Here is a 19,994-nt window from a genome sequence, read left to right as displayed (position 1 = left end):
TATGTCTCTCCTTGTTGCCTTCAGACAGGGTGCCATAAAAAGTGCCCTCCACCCCCGCAAAAAAAATTCCACTGGCTGAGCATCATGCAAACAATAGGTATCAGTAGTATAAAGCTATTAGGGGTCTTTACTCCCCCACCCCCAATAAAATGTCTGAGGGAGCTGGTCCCTTCCAAACTTGATGGGCATGGTCTATCTGTCTCTCCTAGTTGCCTTCAGGCAGGGTGCCATAGACACTCCCTCCCCCTCAAATCCACTGACTGAGCAGCCTTGCAAGATACATTGGTCTTGCATACAACAGGCATCAGTAGTATTAGAATACTACCTCCTGTCAATTGGTTATGCCCCACTCCTCTAGAGTTTGATTGAAAATGTCATATGACACTCTACCTAAAAGGTCCCATTCCAGAAGTCCCACCTCCAAGCGCCACCATGAAATAACTTGGGGGGGGGGGGGTCCACATAACCCTTCTATCTGTGTTGATGGCTCACCACTGCTGCCTTCAGGTAGGCAGGGACCACCCCCTCTTCTAAGGAGGCATTAATCACCTTCCTGACCCAAGCAATTTCATCCTCAAAATGCAAACAAGTCACAGCATTGACAAGTCACAAGCACCCTCCCCAACCCCCAAAGACAGCCCCTCCCCATTTTCACCTTGGAGCTTTCCTTTTCTCACCCAGCCTCTCACCCTGGTAGATGTCCACTTCTCCACCTCTCCACCTGGTAACTGGCAGCCGGTTGAGTCCCCTCCCCCCACTTGACAGCACATTAAGCCTTTTATTTTATTTTTTAAACTCAGACCAATGCTTTCATATCATGTGTTTGAGATATGTATCGTAATAATGCCAAATTCCCAGAATGTCACCACTCTTGCTAACAATTCTTCCCTTATGGTCCAGGAAACCACTGGGTGATTCAAGAAAGCAAAAGCTTTCGCCTGATGTCTCCAGCAGAACATAAAACCCAGGATACCCAAAAGTCTCTGAGGTACTGGTTTGGATCAAGGCTGTATCCAAATATCTACAAAATATCTACAAAAATACAGAATACATATTTATTTAAGATAAATAAGACAACAGTGCAGTAAGAATCCAGTTACCAAATAGGAAAAAAAAATATTAGAAGAAGGTCACTTAAGAATTTGGGAACATCTGGGAAATATGTACACAGAAAACAACAAATCTGATGTAGTCTAACCTAGTATATTTTAACACCACTTTCTGAACCTCAAAGAGATGTGGCAGCCATCAGTGCGTGCACATCCCTTGTGGGTCACATCTTCTACTCTGATGTGCAACAACTGGTATTAAGAGGCTTAATGGCTCTCATGCTGGAGGGAAGGTAGCTATCATGACTACATTTAAAAAGAAAAATACTGAAAAGCTACAAAACTGACAGTGCTAACTTGAATGGCCCCATGGTTGCGAGCAGGTTCCAGGTTCACCTGATTTCTGATTCTGGGAAGAGCATGTGTGTGACATGCTAATTGTTGATTACTTTGTGCCTCATTAGGATTAGGTTGTTTCCAGCTCAGTTTTATCATAAAGCCCAAGGGAGGAACACATTTATTTAAAGTACTTGTTTACTGACAGTGTAGGTGTGGTTAGACTGGAAGAGGCATCTGGCTGATTCCGACAGAGTTCATTAAAAAGATTGCATCTAATTTTAAAAAAGTGCTTCGTGTTACAATATAAAAATATAGGATTTCTGGGAAAGCATGCACTGTCCATTTCCATAATTTCCTGCTCCTCACTGGATGGCGCCGACCCGGAAGTCCTGAGTCTCCTAATCTTTCTAGAATGATGGAGGCACTCCTGAGCGCATGTCTCCTCTTGGCCCTGATTTCTCCAGGTAAGTTGGGAAACATTTAATGATCTTTAGTGGACAGTGAGCAAAATTTGCTGCTTGGGAGGGGAGAGAAGTTAGGGGTACAGATCAACACCATAGAAAGCAAGGACTGATGGGTTACCAAGAGAAAGTAGCGGAGAATTAAGTCAAGAGTATTTCTTGTGATGTCATACATATAAATGATGCCATACAGATATAGAATGAAATATCCCATTCTAACATGGAAGCTGCATTTCAACAATACACACAAAATAGTGGATCTCTCTCTCCCTCCCTCTCTCTCTCTCTCTCTCTCTCTGTGTGTGTGTGTGTGTGTGTGTGTTTATAGATATGTGTGTGTATGTCCACACAGACACACAGTTTGGCAATTAAAAAAGAGACAGAAACAACGTACTATTACAAAAATTGTATCTGATGGGAAATCTGTGAAAAACCCTGCAGATATAAGAAAATGTTTTCAGAAATATTTCAAGCAGCTATATAAAAAAGTAAGGAAAAAAAAGATAAAATTGAGCAATTTCTTAAAGCAAATGAAATGCAAAAAATTCCCAAGCATAAAAGGTTCCTACTCAATGCTATGATTACAAGACAGGAGGTTGAGATAGCAATAAAATGAGATACAGCTAGGTAAAGCCCCAGGACCAGATGGTCTTTCTGCAAAATATTATAATATTTTGAAAGATTGGTTAATTCAGCCATTAGCAGATGTGTGCAATAAAATTTTAAGAGGGGACAAAGCACCCAAAACCTGGAAAGATAATTTTTTTTTAATAAATATTTTATTAAGGATTTTCTTAATACAATAGAAAAAACAAACAAATATAACATACAATTTTTCAATATCCACATTTTCACTTCTTTGGACTTCCTCACATCTCTCGTTCCTGCGTTCCAAGTTTTCAAGCTTTACCCAGCAATTTATCACCCTGTTTCAATTCTTATATTATAATTTTCCAATATTGTATCCCTAATTTTAGATAGTTTAACCCAAACCTTAAAAGCTTAATTTTAACATAATATTTATCCAAAATTTATCTTTTCTTATATCTTCATTTATCTTCATATTCCTTTTAACTAACTTATTGGTACCATATTGTTGATAATCTTACATCTTTCTTAGCATTCATACAATTTACAATATTTTTGTAAATAATCCTTAAATTTCTTCCAGTCCTCCTCCACAGCCTCTTCTCCCAGGTCTCGGATTCGGCCAGTCATTTCTGCTAGCTCCATATAGTCTATCAGTTGCATCTGCCATTCTTCCAGTGTGGGCAAATCTTGGGTTTTCCAGTGCTTAGCGACAAGTATCCTTGCTGCTGTTGTTGCATACATAAAAAATGTTTGGTCCTTCTTTAACACCCTCTGGCCGACAATGCCCAAAAGAAAGGCCTCTGGTTTCTTAGGGAAGGTATACTTAAATACCTTTTTCAACTCGTTATATATCATTTCCCAGAAAGCCTTAACTCTAGGGCAGGTCCACCAGAGGTGAAAGAACGTTCCTTCAGTTTCTTTACATTTCCAACATTTATTATCAGACAAATGGTATATTTTTGCAAGCTTGACTGGGGTCATGTACCACCTATATATCATTTTCATACCATTTTCTTTCAAGGCATTACATGCCATGAATTTCAAACCGGTGGTCCATAACCTTTCCCAGTCAGCAAACATGATTTTATACCCTATGTCCTGTGCCCATTTTATCATAGCCAATTTAACCGTTTCATCTTGTGTGTTCCATTTTAGCAGCAAATTATACATTCTTGAAAGTACCTTAGTCTTAGGTGCTAACAATTCCGTTTCTAACTTTGATTTTTCCACCTGGAATCCTATCTTTTTATCCAACTTAAAGACTTCTTTAATCTGAGCATAATGTAACCATTCTCGCACTTTATCTTTTAATTTCTCCATACTCTGCAGCCTCCAATTATCTCCATCTTTTTCTATTATTTCCCAATATTTCGGCCATTTGGCCCTGGAAAGATAATTTTATATATATATTTTTTCAAAGATATTTATTAGAATTTTGTATAATAAAACAAGGATCGCAATCAAACGGAAAAAAAACCGACAATAAAAAACATCACAATCAAACAAAACAGAAAAATACAGTAAAAAACATAAAAAGTAAGAAAAGAGCAGAAACAAAAAAAGAAAATCTAGTTTTTTAATTATTTATCTTCATAACCCTTTTACCTGACTTCCTCACATCTCCCTTTTCTGTGTTCCCCTTTACACAATCAAATTCAGCAATTCCTTACCCTCTTTCAAATCTTATTCAATATTGTACGTTTCACCCTATTATGTCTCCGGTTTTTCCTTTCTTTTTAAATCCATTTTTACATGTTCTTTATAACTTAATCCCTTGTATCATTTTGTTTAAATTTGACATAATATTACTCTGGTCTTTTTTTGAGTATATATTGAAAATAAATTCACCGTCCAGTCACGCTTCCTCTGAGCCTTCTCTGCTAGGAAGCTCTGACCTGGTAGGATAGCAGAGTAATGCAGCGGTCCTGAGTCCATGTGAGAAAGGGATAAATTAAGTCCAAAAGACAGATCGGTTCTTATCTTTAGAAGAGTTTATTTACAAGCCATAAATCAGTCTCTCCATCGGAAACCTCCGCCATTCTCCAAAGGCATTCTTCTTTCCGTGCTTCCCAAAAGCACACAGACACAGCCTGTCTGTTTAGCTGTGTCTCTCAGCGTCTCTCGGTAGAACTGAAAGTAACTCTCACAGACAAAGCCTGTGACGTAAAGCTCTGCTTCCGGCCCCTCCCAGATGCAGGGCACCACGGAGTTTTAACCCTGTCTGTTCCAAACTCCACACTTTTCACCCTTTCCGTTTTAAAACATTTTTGCATATTCCTTTTAACTATGTCACTGATGCCATATTATCTTTATATCCAACATCATTTTAACATTCAAACATTTTACAATGTTTTTGGAGATAGTCTTTAAACTTCTTCCAGTCCTCTTCCACCGATTCTTTTCCCAGGTCTCAGATTCTGCCAGTCATTTCTGCCAATTCCATATAGTCTATCACTTGCATCTGCCATTCTTCCAGGGTGGGCAAATCTTGTGTCTTCCAATGCTTTGTGATGAGTATTCTTGCTGCTGTTGTTGCATACATAAAAAAAGTTCTATCTTTCTTTGGCACCAATTGGCCGACCATGCCCAGAAGAAAGGCCTCTGGTTTCTTAAGGAAGGTATATTTAAATACCTTTTTCAGTTCATTATAGATCATTTCCCAGAAAGCCTTGACCTTTGGGCACGTCCACCAAAGGTGAAAGAATGTTCCCTCAGTTTCTTTACATTTCCAGCATTTGTTATCAAGCTTGACTGGGGTCATGTACCACCTGTACATCATTTTCATAATATTTTCTTTTAAGGCATTACATGCCGTAAACTTCATACCGGTGGTCCACAACTTTTCCCAGTTAGCAAACATAATGTTATGACCAATGTCCTGTGCCCATTTAATCATAGCTGATTTAACTGTTTCATCCTGAGTATTCCATTTCAACAGCAAGTTATACATTCTTGAGAGAATCTTAGTTTTAGGTTCTAACAATTCTGTTTCTAATTTCGATTTTTCCACCTGGAAGCCTATTTTTTTATCCAAATTAAAGGCCTCTCTAATTTGATAATAGTGTAACCAATCTCGCACTTTATCTTTTAGTTTCTCAAAACTCTGCAATCTCAATGTATCTCCATTTTGTTCTAATATCTCCCAATATTTCGGCCACTTGGCCTCCATATTGAGTCTTTTCAGAGCTTTAGCCTCCATAGGTGATAACCACCTTGGGGTCTTGCTTTCCAATAAGTCTTTATATCTTGTCCAGACATTAAACACGGCTTTCCTGACAATATGGTTTTTGAATGCTCTATGAGCTTTAGCCTTGTCGTACCACAGATATGCATGCCACCCAAAAGCATTGTTAAACCCTTCCAAATCCAAAACGTCAGTGTTCTCAAGAAGTAGCCAGTCTTTCAACCAGCAGAATGCTGCTGATTCATAGTACAATTTCATGTCTGGCAGGGCAAACCCCCCTCTTTCTTTAGCATCAGTCAATATTTTAAATTTTATTCTGGGCTTTTTGCCCTGCTAGACAAATTTAGAAATATCTCTCTGCCACCTCTTGAAACACTCCATCTTGTCCACAATCTGCAGAGTCTGAAACAAAAACAACATTTTTGGCAATACATAAATCTTTATAACAGCAATTCGACCCAACAAGGAAAGCTTCAATTTTGACCAAATTTCTAAATCTTTTTTAACTTCTGACCAACATTTCTCATAATTATCTTTAAATAAATTCAAATTTTTAGCCGTCATATTAATCCCTAGGTATTTCACTTTCTTGACCACAATTAAATCTGTCTCCTTCTGAAACCTTTCTTTTTCCATCATTGTCAAATTTTTCTCTAAAACCTTAGTTTTTTGCTTGTTTAATTTAAATCCTGCCACATGACCAAATTCTTCTAAAACCATTTTCATACTAGATTCTGGCTCCTGTAATGTCAAAACCAGGTCATCTGCGAAAGGCTTAAGTTTGTATTGTTTGGCTCTGACCTGAATTCCTTTAATCAACCAGTCCCTTCTGATCATATTCAAGAGCACCTCCAGGACCGAAATAAATAGCAATGGAGAGATAGGGCAGCCCTGTCGCATTCCTTTTTCCTGGAAAGATAATTTTATAACCCTGATTTCAAAACCAGATCAAGATAGATCCGATGTAAAAAATTACAGACCGATCTCATTACTTAATGTGGACAATAACTTTTTTGCAAATATATTGGCCAACAGATTGAAAAAGGTTCAAACAGGTTATATTCATAAGGACAAGGCAGGTTTCTTGAAAGATAATATTATATGAAAGATAATATTAGGAATATAATTGATGTATTAGAAAGGTTGGAAGTGAAAAGAAATTGTAAAGCAATGTTAATGCTTATAGAAGCCGAAAAGGCTTTGACAATGTTTCCTGGTTATTTATGAAAAAAAATCTGGAAAGAATAGAAGTTGGACAGGAATTTTTAAACGGTATTAATGTGATCTATTTTGAACAAAAAGCAAAAATTATAGTTAATAATGTGGTATCAGAAGAAATAAGAATTGAGAAAGGAACCAGACAAGGTTGCCCGCTTTCCCCTCTGCTATTTATTTCAGTTCTGGAGGTTCTGCTACATATGTTAAGGAAATAGGAGGTGATATAAGGCATTGTAGTAGGTGTCGGGATCTCCGCTCAGCCAAGCTGATAAAGCTCATCTTCCTCTGAGTCCTTTGGAATCGCCCTCCCGACAAATAATTAATGACCTGAGCCTTTGATGTGGTAGGTAGCAGGATTCAAACTAAATAAGAGCAAAACCAAATGTTTTTTTTTTTGGGGGGGGGGGGATTAGATAATGAGGAAAGAAAAATTCTCTTAAAAAAGATAGGCCTTGCTTTTATGAAAAAAGTTAAGTATATGGATGTGAATTTATCAGTGAAAAGTTTGATTTCATATAAAGATAATTATGAAAAATTATGGAATGAAATTAAGAGAGATATTGAGATATGGTCAAATTTAAAACTTCAGAAAGGTAATCAATTTATTCCTGCGGCCAATCAGATATTTCAAGCAAAAGTGCAATCCCAGATATTCTATGGTATCCCGCTATGGGTCCAAGCATATAACAGTGATATAAAAAAGATTCACTCCAGCTTTTTGAGACGTATTCTTGGACTCCCTCTTATGATCAAATATGAAACAATGTGTGCAGAAATAGGCATACACACAATGGAATACTGGGCATGGTCCACCTCAATAAAGTATTGGTTACGCTGCCATTTTCGCTGCCCTCCATCAAGTCTGCTCGCTGATTTGCTCAAAGACCCTTATAAATCAAGATGGTATCAGCACCTTGAAAAAAAAATTGAATCTTTAGGCATCGAGCTGGAGCTCCTGTACAATTCTAATGAGCAATATATTCTCCATAATATCCTAACTAGACTAAAGGATGTCGAGAGACAAAATATTATGGCAGCTGTAAACAAAATTTGCTCCCCCAGATTCTACGATTTAAATATCTTAGATTGCAGAGCCAATTACGTCTCTAAATTAATAATCCCAGCCCAACGTAGGGCTTTTATGCTGGCCCGTTTGAATGTTTTTCCCTCAGCATTTGTCTGGGGAAGATATCAAAACATTCCCAGAAGCAAGAGATTCTGCAGATGTTCTATGAATGTCCCGGACACTGTAGAGCATATCCTCTTTCATTGCCCATTGTACAGTACGCTCCGTCAACGCGTGCTGTCCCCCCTTTCGGGTGGTCTGGAACCCCAGCAAGCTGAATGTGTGGGACTCTACCTATCCGACGCTGACCAAAGGGTAACGGCGGGGGTAGCCGAGTTTTTGGCAGCAGTCCTCCAAGGAGCAGGTTAACAAGGAAAACCACTGATTCTATATGTATATATTTATATTTGTATGTAGCCAACTCCTGCCTTTTTATATATATCTCAAGGCTTTTATATGTTATTTTCCTTTTATGGTTTTACCTGCATAATGCCTAATAAAGGTTTGATAAGTAGTAGTAAAACTTCCGTTGATGGGCTGAATTTCGGTGGTTAAGATAAATGTTTTTATTCCAAGCTTTACCAATCATTGATAATGTTAATTGTTTTAAAGAATGGCAGAAGGCACTGTCTAAATTTATCTGGCAGGGGGAAAACCAAATGTATAATCTGTTGTTGGAGTGGCATACAAAGGATGAACAAGTTAAATCAGTAATGATTGACTGGGCAAGAGATGTAGGACATAACATAATGTTGGAGGATTGGGAGACATTATGGAAGAAAGGGGTTAAGTTTACTGCATGTACGATGTTAAAAGAAAATATTGTGAAAATGATGTATAGGTGGTACTTAACCCCAGTAAAACTAGCAAAGATTTATCACAACAGTGATAATCTCTGCTGGAACTGTAAAGAAAAATAAGGTATCTTTTTCCATATGAGGTGGACCAGCCCTAAGGTGAAAGATTTCTAGGAGAAGATTTATAATGAATTGGAAAAAAAAGTTGAGATATACATTTATTAAGAAACCAGAGGCCTTTCCTCTTGGGATAACAGGTCTGTAATTGCCCAAGAAAGATGTTAAATTATTTTTGTATGCCATGAGAGCTGCTCGAATTTTACTAGCTAAGAACTGGAAAATACAAGAATTACCAACTGTGGAAGATTGGCAGATGAAGATGATGGATTTCTTGGAGCTAGCTGACCTTACTGGAAGAATCTGCGACCAAAAAGAAGAGGAATACCAAGAAGATTGGAAGAAATTTAAAGACTATTTGAATAAATATTGTAACATAAAAAATTAGAAATCACTTGAAAGTACCAAATAGGCCTAGGATTAAATTAGGATTTATTAAATAAATGGGGTTCAGAAAGAAAAGAAAAATGAATAAGTTAGATTAAAAATTGGAAATATTTTGGTTTAAGAATGATATTGGGAAGCTGTTACATATAGATACGTGGAAATTCAGAAGGGAGGGAATGGAGGAAGTCAACCAATATGTAAATAAGTATGGATCTTTAAAGGATTAAGTTTGCTCTTATTGTTTATTTCTTTTATGGTGGTTGAAAAGATGTCTATTGTATTGTTTTCTTTTTTTGATGCACTTTCTATTTCTTTTTTCTTTCTTTCTTTCTTTTTGTGTTATTTGTTCTGTTATGTGGCATAATTGTGGAAAACTTAATAATGTGTGTGTGTGTGTGTGTGTGTGTGTGTGTGTGTATATATATATATATATATATATATATATATATTAATAATAATAATAACCTACCTCACAGGAATCTTCTGTGGATAAAATTGGGAGGGGAGAACCATGTACACAGCCTTGAGCTTCTTGGAGAAAATGGCTGCAGATAAATAAATAAATTAGAAAAATTAGAAATTGAGAGCAAGAGAAATTGATAGATCAATTCATCTCTACTCTAGGAACCTGTCCTCACACTGGCAACCCTACCTCTTGGAAATAAGTAAGACAGGTTAACCTCCCAACCTCTTGGAAATTATTAAAACAGTGTTCTGGATGATAGCTTCAAGAGTGTCAATTACTTAGTGTTCTGTTTATTTTATTTCATTCAATTAAAATGCTGATTATATCAAACCCCTTATAATTTAAAAGTTTTAATTCACTCACACATCCTCCTCTGTGTCTCCTTAAGCAAGACCAAATAATAATAATGTTAATAATAAAAATAATCCATGAAGTAATATTTTGCTCCTGTCGCCAGCATTACCTCTGAAATGCAGATATAGATTGAACAGGACGGGACTGACACATAAAGGCTATGCTGAAACAACTTGTGAGTCTTTTCAAGATTCCTGTGTTGCCAGTGCTCTGCGAACAAATATAGGTATGATTTGCTTGACTTTTTGTCTTTTGCTGTTGGATGAGATCCAGGTTAAGATAGTTGAACTTTAAGGGCTCTACTGGCATCTAGAAGTTTATGGTGGGGCAACTCACCTTTGAAGAAATTGAGGTGAGGAAGCTGTGGTGCTTCAGCTGTAGATGAATTAGAACTCCCATCAACCTCAGCTAGCCTGGCCACCAGTCAAGGATGATGGGAAATGTAGTCCAACAACATCTGGAGGATCACAGCTTCCCAATCCTGAAGTAAGCAATGGCTGACATATGAAAATGGGGAATCTAACATTCCCTGATCACAACCAGTGGCGGAATTTGGGTACTGATGTCCAAGCTTGGAGAACTTGATTTGCATTAACCAGTAATCCCTGCTGATCCAAATCAATGAACTCTAGTTTAGTTTTGGTTATCAAACTAGAACAATAAACCTGGAATATAACCTGAATATCCCCTTTGCCATAAAGGACATTATAATTGAGATTCCTTTCATATTTATTTATTTAAAAATAATCAAAAGCTGAGCAATCAGGATGGGAGATGATGGTACTTCACACTTTCATGGCTCCCAATCCATCCTCAAGTAATTTTGAAATAATTATCAGTGATGAAATGATGAGGAAGGAACCAATATAAAGGAAGTATTCCTGTAGGTCACCTCTTAAAAAGGATCTCCGTTACCCAGCTTGATTCAGAGTGGGCCCCATTTTGTAGCTCACCTCGAGTACCAAAATGCCTTGGGGCAATCCTGGGTGGGATGGTGGTGCTCACTTGACCATATGTCCCAACATCACTGCTACATTTTTGGAGGGAGGGGAACAAGGGGGCAGTGAGGTTGGTGCAGTGCAAGTTTCTTGTCAAGTGTCTTGCATTGGGCACACAGTAGTTCAGGGAAGCATTTTCCCCAACCTGCAAACTGTTATAATCGACTAGCAGAGAGAGTGCAGTGTTTGTCAGATGTCTTGTCAGATGTACGGAAGAAGGCATGAGCCTTTGTGCTACAAGTTTGACCTGAAATGCAGTTCTGCCCACATTCCAAATTTAATGCAATTTACAAATTAATTGTAAACATTCAAGTTTAAAAAATGAAAAATCTAATTCCAGCACTGATGTTTAAAAGTATTAATTTACCCCTGCAGTCAATTTATATTTTGTCACTGCAGAACCATAAAAACAGAGGCTGGTCATTTGGATGAAGGAGGCAGGAGACCTCTGCTTGTGGAAAGGGGCAGAACTCTTAAATGCCTGCAGAATTTTTTTCTGTTCCACCAGAGCTATGCAGATTGTTAAGAACACATCTTTCCACATGGGTTAATTGATATTTATTTATTTTAGAAGACATCTGAAGGCAGCCCCTTTCATGGAAGTTTTTAATCTTTGAAGTTTTATCCTGTTTTTCATGTTCTGTGGGAAGCCGCCAAGAGTGGCTGGGGAAACCCAGCCAGAAGGGTGGGGTAGAAATTAATAATAATAATAATAATAATAATAATAATAATAATAATAATGTATATTTAATACGGTTTTTATTTTATCTTTTATGAATTATTACTGGAAAATATTTTGATATTTTCCCTTTTATGATATAGCCATGATATAAACAGCACCTAACTTTAGAAAGCGAAACTGAATAATACTTTCCATATTGTTAGTTGGAAAAGGTCCTGATTCAGGCATCAAAGAAAATTGGAACCATTACAATTAATGAGCCTTAGGAGCAACGGATCTGCATATTTCTTCCAGATCTAGATATTTCTTTCACATTCTTTTTTTTTGTATATAATTTTTATTAAAGATTTTTTAAATACAACAAACAAAATAAAACATACAGAAATGTCATGTGTCATAACATATTTTCTGATCCTCCTTGGACTTCCTCACATCTTCCGCTCCTACGTTCCAAATTTATAAAAATTAAACCAGCAATTTCTCACCTTATCCCCACCTTAAAATCCCTTTTTACAATGTTATATCTTAAATTTTAGATATGTTTATTTCCTCTTCAGTGCATTAAGATTAACCCAATAATTATCTAAAAATTTAGTTTTTTCATAAATTTAACTTATCTTCATAATTCACTTCATTTGTTTCCATGGTGCCCAATTGTTTATGATCAAACATCCTGCTTAACATTCATACAATTTACAATACTTTTGCAAATAAATCTTAAATTTTCTCCAATCTTCTTCCACCGTCTCCTTTCCCAGGTCTCGGATTCTGCCCGTCATCTCGGCCAGTTCCATATAGTCCATCAGTTGCATCTGCCATTCTTCCAGTGTGGGTAGATCTTGAGTTTTCCAATGCTTGGCAACGAGTATCCTTGCTGCTGTTGTTGCATACATAAAAAATGTTCGATCCTTCTTTAGTACCCCTTGGCCAACAATACCCAAAAGGAAGGCCTCTGGTTTCTTAAGGAAGGTATACTTAAATACCTTTTTCAGCTCATTATATATCATTTCCCAGAAAGCCTTCACTTTAGGGCAAGTCCACCAAAGGTGAAAGAACGTTCCTTCATTTTCCTTACATTTCCAACACTTATTATCAGACAAGTGGTATATTTTTGCAAGTTTGACTGGGGTCATGTACCATCTGTATATCATTTTCATTACATTTTCTTTCAAAGCATTACATGCAGTGAAATTCAGCCCAGTAGTCCACAATTTTACCCAGTCCTCAAACATAATATTGTACCCAATGTCCTGTGCCCACTTTATCATAGCCGATTTAACCATTTCATCTTGTGTGTTCCATTTTAACAGCAAGTTATACATTCTTGAAAGTACCTTAGTCTTAGGCTCTAACAGTTCCGTTTCTAACTTCGATTTTTCCACCTGGAATCCTAGCTTTTTATCAAGTTTAAAAACTTCTTTAATCTGAGCATAATGTAACCAATCTCGCACTTTGTCTTTCATTTTCTCCTGACTCTGCAATTTCCAGTTGTCTCCATCTTTTTCTAATATTTCCCAATATTTCGGCCATTTGGCCTCCATATTGAGTCTTTTTCGGGCCTTAGCTTCCAATGGTGAAAGCCACCTTGGAGTTTTGTTTTCCAATAAGTCTTTGTATTTTGTCCAGACATTAAACAATGCTTTTCTGACAATATGGTTCTTAAAGGCCTTATTGATCTTAACCTTGTCATACCATAAATATGCATGCCAACCAAACGCATTATCAAAACCTTCCAAATCCAATACATCAGTATTCTCAAGAAGCAGCCAATCTTTTAACCAGCAGAAAGCTGCTGATTCATAATACAGCCTTAAGTCTGGCATCAGTTAATATCTTAAACTTAATTCTGGGCTTTTTGCCCTGCCAGACAAATTTGGAAATATCTCTCTGCCACATCCGGAAACACTCTGTTTTGTCCACAATCTGCAATGTTTGAAATAAAAACAGCATTTTTGGCAATACATTCATCTTTACAGCAGCAATTCGGCCTAACAAGGAAAGTTTCAATCTTGTCCAAGTTTCTAAGTCTCTCTTAATTTCAACCCAACATTTCTCATAATTATCTTTAAATAGACTCAGATTTTTTGCTGTTATGTTCACCCCTAGGTATTTTACTTTTTTGACCACATTTAACTCTGTCTCTTTCTGAAACCGTTCTGACTCTGTAACTGTCAATTTTTTTCCCAACACCTTAGTTTTCTGCTTGTTTAATTTGAATCCCGCTGCCCGACCAAACTCTTGAATCAATTGTAGTACTTTTTTCGTACTAGATTCTGGCTCCTGTAGAGTCAAAACTAGGTCATCTGCAAACGCTTTAAGTTTATATTGTTTCTCTCCGACCTCAATCCCTTTAACCAACCGGTCCCCTCTAATCATGTTCAAGAGCACCTCCAGGACCGAAATAAATAACAATGGGGAAATAGGGCAGCCTTGTCGTGTTCCTTTTTCAATTTTGAACTCTTCTGTAATCACATTGTTTACTATCAGTTTAGCCTTTTGTTCTGAATAAATTGCATCTATCCCATTTCCAAAACCCCGTCCCACTCCCATCCCTTCCAAATTTTCCTTCATAAATTTCCAAGAAATATTATCAAAGGCCTTCTCCACATCGATGAAAATTAACACTGCTTTTGTGTTGATATTTGTTTGCAATAGTTCCAAAATATCAATAATGTTCCTTGTATTAGCAAACAAATGTCTACCTGGGAGAAAGCCTGCCTGGTCCTTGTGAATTACTTGGTTCAAAACTTTCTTAAATCTACTTGCTAAAATGTCTGCAAATATTTTGTAATCCACGTTTAAAAGAGAGATGGGGCGGTAGTTCTTAAGTTGAGTCTTTTCAGTTTCCAATTTTGGTATCAATGTGATAAACGCTTCTTTCCACAATTCCGGCGCCTTCTTCCCCTCCAGAATTTCATTGCAAACCTCCAACAATGGTTGTATCAAATAGTCTTTCAATGTCTTATAGTACTTGGAGGTGAGCCCATCTGGCCCTGGGGATTTGCCCAGTTGCGTGTTCTGAATGGCTTGTTCAATCTCTTGTCGTGTTATTTTAGAGTTCAGGATTACTCTATTTTCCTGTGATAATTTTGATAGTCCATTTTTTTTTTCAAAAATTGTTTTATCTCCATTTCATCTTGCGGCCCTTGAGTATATAATTTTTTAAAATATCTCTGGAAGCATTTTCTGATATCCACAGGGTTCTGAATATTTCTTCCTTCAACCTCTAAATTTGTAACAGTATTTAATTTTTGTCTCTTCTTCAACTGCCATGCTAGCAGTTTTCCACATTTGTTTGCCGATTCAAACGTTCTTTGTTTCATTAATTTAACTTTCCACTCTATTTCCTGATTTATCAATTTGGAATATTGTGCTTGATAGAGTTTAATTTCTCTCAGAATCGGCTGTGACTTCGGATTTAATCTTAACTTCTTCTCAAATTCTTTAATTTTCTTCAGAATCTTATCTTTTTTCTCATTTTGTGACCTTTTCTTTACAGCATTCTGTTGTATCAAGAACCCCCTCATCACAGCCTTACTTGCGTCCCAGATAATTCTTTTTTCCACTGTAGTATTCAAATTTATCTCAAAATAATCCTTCAGGACTTTTTGGGCCTTCTTGGTTATCTCCTGATCTCTGAACAAATTGTCATTCATCTTCCATCTAAAGGAGCCGGTTGGTAGTAGTGTCATAACCATCTTTACAGCATTATGATCGGAGCAGGTCTTTGGGCAGATTTCCACCTTTCTGGTCTTAGGTGCCAGACCTCTAGATATCCATATTTGGTCAATTCTCGTCCATGTCAGTTGGGCTTCAGAAAAGAATGTTCCTTCTCTTCCCAAGGGGTTCTTTGTCCTCCAGATGTCAATCAAGTCCATATTGTCAGTCAGTTCAAAAAAGGTCTTAGGTAGTCTGCCATCTTTTGTAACATTTTGATTATGTGACTTATCCATGTTGGTTGATACCACGCCGTTCATATCTCCCATCATAATGATGTTGTCATAGTCCAGATAGTCCAGGACGCTCTCATGCAACTTCTTGTAAAATTCCGATTTCCCCTCATTTGGTGCGTAAATTCCTAATATCAAAAACTTCTCTCCTTGGTATTGTATCTCGATTGCCAAAATTCTTCCTTGCTCATCTTTGAACAAAAATTTAGGTGACAGGCTCTCTTTTACATAGATCACCACTCCTCTTTTCTTAACTCGATCCGAGGAAATAAATTCTTGGCCTAATCTTTTATTTATTAGCACTTTTCTGTGGAGCCTAGTCACATGTGTTTCTTGCAAACAAATAATGTTCAATTGTTCTTTTTTCAATATATGAAATAGTTTCCTCCTTTTTTCCGGGGAATTGCACCCATTAATATTCCAACTCAACAGTTGCAGAGACATCCTAAACAATTCTGTTATTTCTCTAGGGGTGGTATCTTTTTCTCTGAGTCCCCAGGTTCCAAGGGTAGAAGTACAGCAGATGCTCCAGGCCCAAATGGTGTTTCAGTTCCTTTCTGAAGGTCCTCTCCGTAGGCAGTCAAGAATTTATCTCTGTCTTCAATTGTTTTAATTTTGACTTTCTTCCCTCTGAAGGTAAAAGATAATCCCTGAGGAAATTCCCACCTAAAGATGATTGAGTTGCTTCTTAACAATCTGGTCAATTCAAGATAGGCAGATCTAAGGTCCAGCAGTTGTTTCGGGATATCTTTATAAATTTCAGCTCTTTTATCCAAAATGTCCAATGACTTTTCGTAGTGTTGGCCCAATATCTTGTCCCTTTCCTCCTTCGATCTCAAAGTTATCAAACAGTCTCTGGGCTTATCCTTCTTTGCAAATTTTCCAAGTCTGAAAGCCAACACAATTTTAAAGTCCTTTTCTTCCTGGATAGGCCAGAACGTGGAAAATTCTTTGGTCAGGAACTCAGCTAGGTTTCCTTCTTCAACTTCTGGTATTGACCTTAACCTTAAATTGTTTTCCCGATTCCGCAATTCTATCATAGACAAATACATCTGTTGCTCTCCAACTTGTTTATAGAATGGTTTTACCTCTTATTCTAAATTTTCGACCTTTTGGCTAGTGGCCTCAGCCAATTTACGATTCTCTACAGTGGCCTCAGTTAACTGCCCAATTGTTTGTACGTTCTGTGCCACCTGTCCAGTTATTTTATTTAGACTAGCTGTATTTTGGTCTATTTTAGCTGTTTGTTCATCCGCTTTCTTATCCAGAGATTCTACTTTTTTATCCAGAGACTCCAATTTTTCATAAATTTTCTCTAAAATTGAAGCAGTTGTTCCTGAGGCCATATCTTCCAACTGTAACTGCTCAGTTTCTTCTTCCCCTGCCAACGGCAGAGTAGACACAATTTCTTCTTCCCCCGCTGACGGCAGAGTAGGTACAGATGATCTACGTGTCTGTAAGGCTGAGGTTAAAGTTGTTTGTCTAGTTCTTGCTCCTCTTTTTCTTGTGCCACTCATTCCAATTTTATCTGAGAGCCAAGGTCAAACTGAGTTGTTCCCATGAGAATGTAACAGCCCAAGAGCAAACAGTCAAATAGGAGGAAAGGAAAGAGAAAGTAAAATAGTGTCACTGCTGTAAATCCAAATTCCTCTAGAGGGAGCTTAGAATGTTTTGAGGGAAGAAGTCCATTCAAATAAAATCAATTAAGTCCAGTTTAATGTCCACAGACCTTCAGTAGCTAATGTTTAGCAGAGTTGGTGTTAAAAGCATAACATTGTTTCTGACAAGTGCCAACTGGTGTTTCAAAATAGCAAGTCCAAAGTAACAAGTCCAAATAAGCTCAGATTGTTGCAAATCCAAATACACAATAGCCAAGTCTGCAAGCTGACAGTTCTACTGTTCAGGCAGCCCTATTGCCTGGGCTTCTCAGTTAAGATTTTGTAATTCCCAAAAAAGAAGATTGACACAGTCCACTTAAAAGAATAAGTCCAATAAATAAATTAGATCCTTACTTTACCCAGAAACAGCTTCAGAAAATGCTCAGATCAAAATAACTTAAAAGCCTCTTCAATGGCTCCACGCCTCCAGCTCTTTTGCTTTGAAGTTTAAATAGCAGCGGAAGACAGACTTCCTTTTAACGTCTCTCCGCTTTCAGCAGAATTTCCAATAATTTAGACTCCAATCGTAAAAAATCCCTTCTTACTCACGGGTTGTTGCTTTTCGGTTCCCAGTATTTTAAGGAAGAAAGGTCAGCATTCACCGACAGCAGCTGCGCGGCTTCACTCTCCAGAGTAGCGATCGACTCACAGTGCCGCGACCCCCTCCACGATCCGAGGCTCCTTACGGGGTCTCTTCAACGTTTCCAGGGTCGCTCTTGGCACCCGCCGAGTCCCACGTCCCCAGGCTCTTGCTGCCTGGGGTTTTCCAGCACGGGTCTCCGCTTTGCCGTAGCGGACGACCCGATTCTGGAGAGCTTCCTTCTCACAGCGCGAGAAGGACCGCCATTGTTGTTCGCGCCGCCTCCGGAAGTCTTTTTCATTCTTTTTCATAGGGAAATCCCGAGTGCAACTTTCAAATAGATGCTCGTCATCCCGCTATTGCTTCTCAGGTGATTACAGCTTCACTGCAGGGAATGGTAAATTCTTTCAGACAAAGAAGCACTGCTGCAACACTGACCTGTGCAACAATGCAACTCTCAGCCGTAAGTTTCTGCATCATTTTAGAATCCTTAGCATGTCAGGGTTGTGCACTGGATTTGGACAAGGCTAGTATTCTTAGTCAATTAGCAGTACTCAGAGGCACTGTGCCTTACTCAAATGGGTTGAGACAGCCCCAGATGGCTACAGGTTGGGTTGAGCAGTACAGGACTATTAGGGCCTCTCAACGGGTGGAGACGGAGAGGAAAGCATGAGGAACAACTGTGAAAAAGAGGGACCTACTGGGCAGCTACATCACTCTGCCTGAGAAGGGATGGGTTGCCTTTCCAACTAGGCCTCTCCTTCTTCCTGCCCCTCAAAACAGCACCATGTAGGATCAGATCCTCCTCCTGATAGGTGGGAGGATCTGATCCTGCACAGTGCCAGTGCTCCTTGTCCCAGTCATGTTTTTGCTGGATGTTAAGATATTGTTACACACTGTCCATATATCCAAGCGATTTGAGATTCCAGAGGTACCTGGTGTGCTTTAACCCAGGGTATGTGTTTCCTGTGGGACAATAATGCACAACAGACACTGTGATGTCTTTATGATTTATGGGTTATATATAAATATATACAACATGAGGCTTAAAATGAAGACATCCACCAGACGATGCCCTGTCCCTCTCATAGGCACAGCAGCATCCTCACCTTGGCAGCTTTCACATTCCACTTGTTCTAGATTTGCTAATCTAATTCTGGTCATATTACTACACATGGAGAAGCCTCCATTCCTTTGATGTGTTGCTGTGTTAATCTGTTATTTTAATGACCCACTTTCCCCAAATGGTCACCTCAGAAGTAGATTGGTTCAGAGATAAGTCAGGTTAATTTCCTAGGATTAAGAGGTGTCTAAAGAGACACAATTTAAGAATTTTGCCCAGATTATTTAACCCAGTGGATGAGTAAAAACAACAACAATAACAACAAAACGAAGAATACAAAGTTCAAGACACCTTTATAACACTCCCTATGCACGATTAGCCTGTGAACGATCTATTTCACGCTTGAGCTGGTTCTGGTCAGTTTTTTAATTGGGAAAATAAGCACTGTCTAAGCTGGGAGTTATGAGCGTGCATAAGATAAGTCCCTATCTTACAGTGTTCTCTTAAATTTTTTTGTTTTATTTATTGACTTTATATACCACCCTATACCTGGGGGTCTCAGGATGGTTCACAGAAACTCATGGATAGCTCATTGTTAAAGAGCAGGAGAGAATGAGAATCTCTGTACAAAAAAAGGGGACTAAGAGCCTATATTTTCAGAGAGGTTACACCATAATAGATGGCATGAAAACCTTCAGGGAGATTGAGAAGGAAAAGAAAGTTCACAATGCCCCATCTCAAATTTAGTAAAGGTCATTCATCTCAGACACCAGTGGTGACTTTGTCCTATGGTCAGCCCTGAATGCAGATTATGTCTTGATCATATTTTATTGAAGAGTACTTGCAGCTACGCAACCAAAACTGTAAGGCCCTAGGGTTCTTTTCAAAAATATAACATACAGATACAAAGACAAAGTGATTAACATGCTCACTATACTTTGGATTTTGGCAGTTCCTGATCGCAACATGCTGGCTGAAAATGGTCTGCAGTGCCCAGCCTGCTATTCAAATGGAACCAAAAGATGTAAAAGTGA

General features: G+C 38.1%; 1 long non-coding RNA gene across 1 annotated transcript in view; it reads left to right on the top strand.

Annotated features, from left to right (window-relative positions):
- Positions 1-19,994, top strand: part of LOC307221758 — a 251,803-nt gene that overhangs the window by 101,910 nt on the left and 129,899 nt on the right. The gene's annotated exons all lie outside the window — the stretch shown is intronic.

The sequence above is a fragment of the Podarcis cretensis genome, assembly GCF_951804945.1.
Source record: "Podarcis cretensis genome assembly, chromosome: 8".
Taxonomy (NCBI): Eukaryota; Metazoa; Chordata; class Lepidosauria; order Squamata; family Lacertidae; genus Podarcis; species Podarcis cretensis.
This window is presented reverse-complemented; position numbering and strand designations above follow the sequence as displayed.